The 8,629-nt window shown below is 44.7% G+C and overlaps 1 pseudogene; it reads right to left on the bottom strand.

Moving 5' to 3' along the window:
* Positions 1 to 3,868: 3,868 nt before the first annotated feature.
* Positions 3,869 to 4,330, bottom strand: LOC118723591 (annotated as a pseudogene).
* Between the last annotated feature and the right edge of the window lie 4,299 nt (positions 4,331 to 8,629).

Here is an 8,629-nt window from a genome sequence, read left to right on the forward strand (position 1 = left end):
CTGAAGGATCTGAGACTTATGGGAGAGATCCTTAAGTGGGCAGGACAGATTCAAAGTAACATAGTAAATGTTATGATGGAGGGGGAAGCACTGGGACTTTAGGAGCATGTCCACCAGGATAATCCAGCACAATCTCCCTGTCTAATCACATCTGCAAAGCCCCCTTTCCGTGTAATGAATCTGCTTCATGAAGCTGTGGATATGTAAAGCTAAAAGGTATGCTGCAATGGTTAAGCTCTTTGGAATCAGCCCTGGCTTTGAATCCTCTTTTGCTTCTTAGTAACTTCAGCTTGGGCTAAACACTAAACTTCTTGAAGCCTCAGTTTTTAAATCTATACCATGGGGCTAAAAAAAAAATAAAAAAAAAATCCTTGCCTGGCAGGATCAACTTGAGGTTATCTGCGATACATCAGATACAATCAAACCATTAGCAAACGACAGGTGTCAGGACTCTGTTAGTGAGAGTGGTTTTAATCCCTGAGTGTGATTGGGTGTCTGGCCCACAAAGGAACTCTGAGGTCACAACACCCAGGAAACAGCAGGGCGAGAGGACAAGAATAGCCAGGAGCCCTGAGCAGAAGGAGCCTGCGAGCATGGCAGGCTGTAGCTGAGTTAGAGAGAGCCCAGCAAACTGGTGACTGCTTAAAAGCCATATGCACAGAAGTAACTTATAAGCATAAAAGCGTAACTTTAATGCTTATAACTTATTTCTCTTCAAGGTACCCTGCCTAACGTGTCAGGTGTTTCTGCTATATGCTACAGCACACCCAGGGATTAAAACCACTCTCCCTAACAGAGCCCTAACACCTGCCATTTGCTAATGGTTTGATGGTATCTGGTATATCTCAGAGAACTTCACATTGATCGTGCCAGGCAAGGATCCTTTAGTAACTACTCCCTGAAAATTTAGATTCTCCTCCCAGTTCTGCATTGGCTCATCCAATGAACCTGGCCTCCCTGAGCCTCAGTTTCCTTAAATAAAAATGTAGAGGGAATTTGCACGGCACCTTGGATCTCCACCTCCCCGCCTAGTGGAGAAGTAGACTGAGAAGAATTCAGAGCTCTGTGCACATGCAGTAGGAAAGGTCATTCAGATAAGCTATTTCTTCCCTGAGGAATCGGGGTGGCAGCAAGTGGATCATGCATTTTATGTCCCTGGCACTTGCTAGGAACTCCTAATACTTGTGTGCCAGACACCCTACTAAGTGCATTATGAACATTATTATATCATTTAACTCTCTTAACAACTCTGTAAGGCAGGAACTCTTATTACCTTCATTCCTACAGATGAGGAATCAGGCACAGAGAGATTTGGTAATTTGCTTTACATCACACAGTTAGTTGTGGCCAACATCTCTTCCAGCTCTTATAGTCTATCTAGACTGGAAGCTATTTGAGAGGAGGAGCCCCCTCATATTTATTTTCAAAAACCCAGGATCTAGTAGCCTTTCAGACCATACTTATTGCTAGGCTGAACTCAGGGGTTTCAGCTGAACAGACAATCACTTGGGGGGTTAAGCTGCTTATGTCTGGGCCCAGCCTTAGATCATTTGGATCTGAATCTCTGAGGTTAGGGCTTGGGCACCCTTGCCTCCTAATTCTGAGGCACAGCAAAGCTGAACCCATTGGGTTAAATATTCTGCATTTGGCCAAGTATTAGCATTTCCTTTCCTCTTTTGGTTTCTGGGCACTGGGGGGCGCTGTTGGATAGTCTAAAAACCAGTATTTCCCTCAACCCAGGAATGACAATCCCCCCCAACTACCCCCCCCCTACTCCTCCCTACTCCCCAATCCCAATTTATTTTGTGTATCTCCTCTCAAGAACTGGGTGGAGAACTTTCTGAGGTGGACAATGGCCTGAGCTAACCTTTTGAATGTTAACCACTGACGTTTAAGTATGTAGATGCATCAAGTGTCTGGTGAGTCTGCCAGTTTCATTTAGTTTCCAGCCTTCCTCCAAGAGCCATTAGTCTGTGTTCAGAAGAGGTTTGCAAGGATCCATGTGGGATGTGGTAGGCTGAATAATGGATCCCCACAGGTGTCTACATCCTGATCCCCAGAACCTGTGACTATGTTACCTTACATGGAAAGGGTGCTTTGCAGATGTGATTAGACAAGGAGATTGTGCTGGATTATCCTGGTGGACTCACAGTAATCAGGAGGATTATTAAAAATTGGAAGAGTGCCGAGACCGGTTTGGCTCAGTGGATAGAGCGCTGGCCTGCGGACTGAAAGGTCTCAGGTTCGATTCCGGTCAGAGGCACGTATCTTGGTTGCAAGCACACCCCCAGTGCGGGGAGGGGGGTGTGGGAGGCAGCTGGTCAATGATTCTCTCTCATCGATGTTTCTAACTATCCCTCTCTCTTCCTCTCTGTAAAAAAAATCAATAAAATATATATTTTTTAAAAAAATTGGAAGAGGGAGCAAAAGTTTAGACCAGAGAAGAAGATGTGAGGACGGAAGTGGGAGCCAGAGTCAGATGCTCTGGAAGGGGCCTTAAGTCATGGAGGAAGGCAGCTTGCAGAAGCTGGAACTGGGTTTCCCCCCAGAGCTTCCAAAAGGAACACAGCCACACTGACACCTTGATTCTACCTATTTTGGACATGTGACCTCCAGATCTGTGTGTTGTTTTAACCACTAGTCTGTGGTAATTTGTGGCAGCAGCAATATGAAACTAACACATGAAGAATACCTGGGACATTCCCTATGGCAAACATTACTGCTTGGCTACCCAATGACTGTTCCTATCACCTTTTTCTCTTGCCTTTTCCCCAAGTGCTTATACTCCCAGCCTCCTCTGCACTCAGGGATGACATGCGACCCAGGGAGTTCTAAGGAAGAGTCAGCTGGGGACATTCTCTCTCCCTAAAAGAAGGAGATAAGTACTCACAAATAGCTCTCTTTCACTTCCACTGTCTCAGCCACCTCCATGACTTCTCACGTTAGAAAACACACTGTGAGGGGGTGGTGCTTGAAGCTGCAGCAGCCATCTTGGGATTTTGAGGTGGAAGTCCATGTATCACCCCTTAGGATTTGAAACCACTGTTAGCTGAAGGGTCCCAAGTTCGATTCTGCTCAAGGGCATGTACCTTGGTTGTGGGCACATCCCCAACAAGGGGTGTGCAGGAGGCAGTTAATCGATGTTTCTCTCTCATCGATGAAATCAACTGCCCTTAGGATTTGAAACCACTGTTAGCTCAGCTCAATGCATGCTAATAGTCATGCTTCCCCTTCCAAGATATGTCCACAATTACCCTTTCAGGAGTCACACAATTTTCTCCAGAGGAACATATCCTAATATATAAAAACCCAGGGTCCGTAACATCCAAAATGACTGAAGGCTCCACCAACTGGAAGTCAGTGCTGGCTTACCTGGAGAGAGAAACAGGGTCTGATCTGTAGCCTCCATGGCAACTGTTGATCAGCACTTGCCTCTCTCTTTCACTCCAGGCCTGGCCAGCAGCCTTGCCTCTCTTTCTCTTGGGCTTCCCCTGGGGCTGCTGATCAGCCCCGCCTCTCTGATCAGGTCCATTGATAGGCCCAGAAATGCTAACTGGCATAGAAACAAACCAATCAGAACCAAATCTGGGTGAAGTGTGAAGAGCCAATGGCTTCCTAGAAGGTGGAGCTTTTGACACTGACTGGCATAGAAGCCCATCAATCAGAACCAAATCTGGATGAAGTGACAGGAGCCAATGGCTTCCTAGGAGGCAGAGCTTTTGAAGCTGACTGGCATAGAAACCAATCAATCAGAACCTAATCTGGGTGAACTGTGAAAGCAGAACCTAAGGTGGGGGCTGAGGAGGGGTTTTAAGGGCAATAGCTGTTTGGTGTAAAGTGTAAGAAATCAGTTCAATTTTTTTGTTTTAGAATTAAGGTCATTTATTGGTGTATGTCAACAGAGGACACAAGAGATGGGAATAGTATTAGGGGTACTTGAAAGTGGGCTCGGAGTACAGGAGCCCATCCTGGAAGAATGATCAGGTCCCAGGCCTGTGCTGAAGAATTTGTCAGGGGGTACCCAGAGGTATGGTGAAGGAGAGGTAGTCCCCAAGGGCGCTCCAACGGGGCCGGTAGATCTGGAAGATGGTGATCCAGGTGGTGAGTATAATCACCCAAAAAAGGAAGCCCACGGCAGAGCGCCAGACATAGCCTTTGATTTGGCTCTGCTCTGTGTATGGCGGGATAAGGAAGGCCTCTCGGAAGAACCAGAAGATGTTGACCAACCAGAGAAAAGGCAGGAAAGCAAACCCACCCAGGTATACTTGCGGCACAAGTTCAACTTCTCTTCGTTAGACACCCGCTCCAAGTTCATAGTTGCGCTAGGGCCATGTCGTTCCAAGGGTCAGTAGAGTTTACTTCCCCAGATCAATTTAAAAAAATATATATACACACACACACATACATATATATATATATATATGTGTGTGTGTGTGTGTGTGTGTGTGTGTGTGTGTGTGTGTGTGTATTTTTTTTTTTTTTACAGAGAGGAAGAGAGAGGGATAGAGAGTTAGAAACATCAATGAGAGAGAAACATCCTGCACACCCCTTATTGGGGATGTGCCCACAACCAAGGTACATGCCCTTGAGCAGAATCGAACTTGGGACCCTTCAGCTGCAGGCCAACACTCTACCCACTGAGCCAAACCGGTTAGGGCAACAGTTCAATTTTTTAATGACTGGTTTGGCTGTGAGGTGTATATGGCTGGATATCAGTCCAGATATAAGGATTATGTATTTTTATCTGCCAAGAGCATTTCCTCTTGATGAAAAAGGCTCCCCTCCCCACCCCCCTACCCCATTTAAGCAATCTTATCCTATATAATAAAAGGCTAATATGAAAATCTACCAAACGGGGGATGACCAGTTGTTATGACATGCACTGACCACCAGGGGGCAGACGCTCAATACAGAAGTTTCCCCCTGGTAGTCAGTGTGCTCCTACAGGGGGAGCACCACTCAGCCAGAAGCCAAGCTCACAGCTGGCGAGTGTAGAGGTAGCAGGAGCCTCTCCCACCTCCACAGCAGTGCTAAGGATGTCCCAACTGATGACTTAGGGGAACAGGCCTAAGCCGTAAGTCGGACATCCCCCAAGGGCTTCCAGACTGCAAGAGGGTGCAGACAAGGCTGAGGGACCCCCTCCCCGACTCAGTACACAAATTTCATGCACTGGGCATCTAGTCCTATATAATCTATCTATACTAGGGGTGTCGAACTCAATCAGAGAAGGGACCAAAATCTAAAATCCAGCCTAAATCGCGGGCCGAATGGTTTACTGAACAGTCATAAACTGTCATTGTGATGGAAACGCAGTGGAGTGCAGTGATGACAGCGCAGTGCGGGCCACATTGCAAGGCCTGGCGGGACAGATTTGGCCCGCGGGCCTTGTGTTTGACACATGTGATCTATACTAATGAAAGGGTAATATGCTCATTAAAATAGGTCGACTGGCCATCTTCCAGATGTCTGAATTCTTTCCAGACAAAGCCATGGTGACGGAGGACAGAGGCCATTAGGGGTAATCAAGCCAGCAGGGGAGGGCAGTTGGGGGCAACCAGGCTGGCAGGGGAGGGCAGTTGTGTTCAAGATCAGGCCAACAGGGGAGGGTAATTAAAGGCAATCAGGCAGGCAGAGGCAGTTATGGGTGATCAGACTGGTAGGGGAGAGCAGTTGGAGGTGAGATCAAGCCAGCAGGGGAGGGCAGTTGGGGGGCTACCAGGTCAACAGGGGAGGGCAGTTGGGGATAAGATCAGGCAAGCAGGCAGAGGCAGTTAGGGGCAATCAGGCAGGCAGGCAGGTGAACAGTTAGGAGTCAGTGGCCCCAGATTGCAAGAGGGATGTTTGATTGGAGAGAGTACAGGCTAGGCTGAGGGAAACTACCTTCCCCCCGCCATGCATGAATTTTGTGCATCAGGCCACTAGTACTGCTATAAAATTCTTGAACACATCTCTTTGTGCTTATGTGCACCAAAAAGTAAAATTCCTGTATAATAGGGTGTGTATGTTTAACTTGACTAGATAATGTCAAATAATTTCAAAATTGTTTTAATAATTCATGTTGTCACCAGCAGTTCAGGAGAGTCTGTGATGTTATACATTCTTGCCAACACTTGCTATTGTCAGACTTTTTAAGTATTTTGTCATTTAAGAATATAAAATTATTTCTTATATAGTTTGAATTTGTATTTCTATTCTTACAAATGAGGTTAAGTAATTTTTAAAAATATATTTTATTGATTTTGTACAGAGAGGAAGGGAGAGAGATAGAGAGTTAGAAACATCGATGAGAGAGAGTCATCGATCAGCTGCCTCTTGCACACCCCCTACTGGGGATGTGCCTGCAACCAAGGTACATGCCCTTGACCGGAATCGAACCCGGGACCTTTCAGTTCCCAAGCCGACGCTCTATCCATTGAGCCAAAATGGTTTCGGCAATTTTTAAAAACATTGATTGGTTATTTGAATATCCTTATCTGCAGTCTTTTTTCAACATTCTTGCATGTTTTGTTGGATAATATTTTTCTTGTTGATTTGTTTTTTTTTAATATATTATGAAATAATCGTTGGTTATTATGCTATTATATACTTTCATTCAGAAAATGTAAATTTATTCTGCAGCCTACACCATGTTAAAAATCAATTAGATTGTGGTTCTAAAAATAAAAAGACAAAACGATACAATTCTTAGAAGATAAAATGGAAGACTATCTCATGACCTTGACATAGAGAAAGTCTTAAGCAGGGCACAAAAATGATACTGATAAATTTGATCACAACAATTAAATTATTACTCCCAAACTACCATTAAAATGATTAGAAGGCAAACCCAGAAAGGGGAAGTGATAATTTCCAGAGGTATCTAAGTGAGGTAAATTATTGGTTTCGTGGATGGAAGTTAATGGATAATGTTTAAAGTTGATCCATCAAGAAATAACAAAACAATAGTAAATACAGAAGCACATAATATGAGTAGGTCAGTGATAGCAGTACCCAGGTCCCTTGCCTCTCTCAGCTGAGACAATCCAGAGGGACGTGTGCTACACGATTTCTGAGGTTAAGCTCCAGCTACCCACAGGTTCATTAGCCTAGTTCACCTGGTATTGACCACATTCCCCATATTACTTCTTCATTACCTGGCCAGTGTTCCCTGAACCTCCCAAATAAACTAATGGCATCTAATCTTTGTTTCAGGGCCTTCATCTGGGGGGACCCAAACTAAAACACTGAGTCTTGAAAACAAAAATTCACATTTATAGCATCTTGTTCATTGCCTTTCAGCTCACCCCTGTAGTAAACCTCTCACAGGAGAAAGGCTATTCAACTAAGATGCCTTGAGTCTCTCTATTAACTATATGCCAGGTTTAGCTGAAAGGCAAGAATGGCAGCACAGGGAAGAGACTGTGCCTTTGAACACCTTGCATTTCAAGTGCACAGGACCAGGTCTAGTGTCAGTTCTTAGTGAGAAAGAAGTCTATTCAGGAAGGCAGAGGAACCTCGACCATGTTGCTATCTCCAATTCAAAGAGCCCAGCAACCTCTGGAAGCTTTCACCAGTCATCCCATTGCACAGCCTAGAAGGAATGTGACGTGCTCCCAAAATCAAGATCCATAGATTTTTGTTTAGTCTTCACCAACTGTTTCATGTTTTATCAGCCTAAATACAGAAAAGCCTTTTCAAAAGATGGATTGCATCAGATTTCTATAAATGTTGTAATTATTTGGCAGGATTAGTGCTTGTGCTGAAAAATGTAATTTCCAAAGATACACACAGTTGGCATATATTCCCCCAATACACACTGCAATGCAGTTTAGGCTGCAAATGAGGCCCCATCATATGCCTTCTGTACAGTGCTCATTAACTCATCAAATCCAGAATTAAACAGCAATTATCTCCAACATTTCAGGCTGTTGTTTCTGCCATTTGCTGTTTCATGCGAGCTTGAGAAATGAAATAAAGCATATCCCCCACCCGTTTCTCCCCAGAATAGTCACAGAGACCCTGGAGGGCAGCCAAGTGACACAGTGCTAAATAAAATCAGCCCTTTTAAATTAGGTGTGGGCAGAGCAAATATTTTCCTTTACTAAAAAGATAAGCATCCTGTGGCTTGGGCGGTTTCACAGTCACTGCCCAAGGAAATTTACAAAGATGCTGGTCTAGCTTACTAGGAACTCCCCTCAGATGACTGTTCTGGACTGATTCAGAGGGCCCTGGAAAAGAATCCTCTCTACTTATATAATTTCACCAGCCGCCCATTTTAATAGAGTATTTTATTGCTAAAATCAAGGAGGAAAGAAATTGCAAGTAAGTCAATCTCAGGCCTGCTACTAGCCAGACCTAGGTCCATGGAAAGTTCAAGGCTGATGGAAGAACCCTCCACTGGAGACTTGTGAGAGCAATGGTGGGCTTATCATGTTAATTGTCGAAGGCCTCCTCTGTACCAGGCACTGGACTACGTATGTCACTCCTTAGGTGGATGCTTAAATGGTTTTAAAATGACAGGATTAAAGCTCCAGTTAATTTGATGAGTTAATGAGTACTGTACAGAAGACATATGATGGTGCCTCATTGGCAGTCTAAACTGTTGCAGTGTGTATTGGGGGAATATATGCCGACTGTGTGTATCTTTGGC

Source organism: Pipistrellus kuhlii, unplaced genomic scaffold (genome assembly GCF_014108245.1).
Source record: "Pipistrellus kuhlii isolate mPipKuh1 unplaced genomic scaffold, mPipKuh1.p scaffold_m20_p_2, whole genome shotgun sequence".
Lineage (NCBI taxonomy): Eukaryota > Metazoa > Chordata > Mammalia > Chiroptera > Vespertilionidae > Pipistrellus > Pipistrellus kuhlii.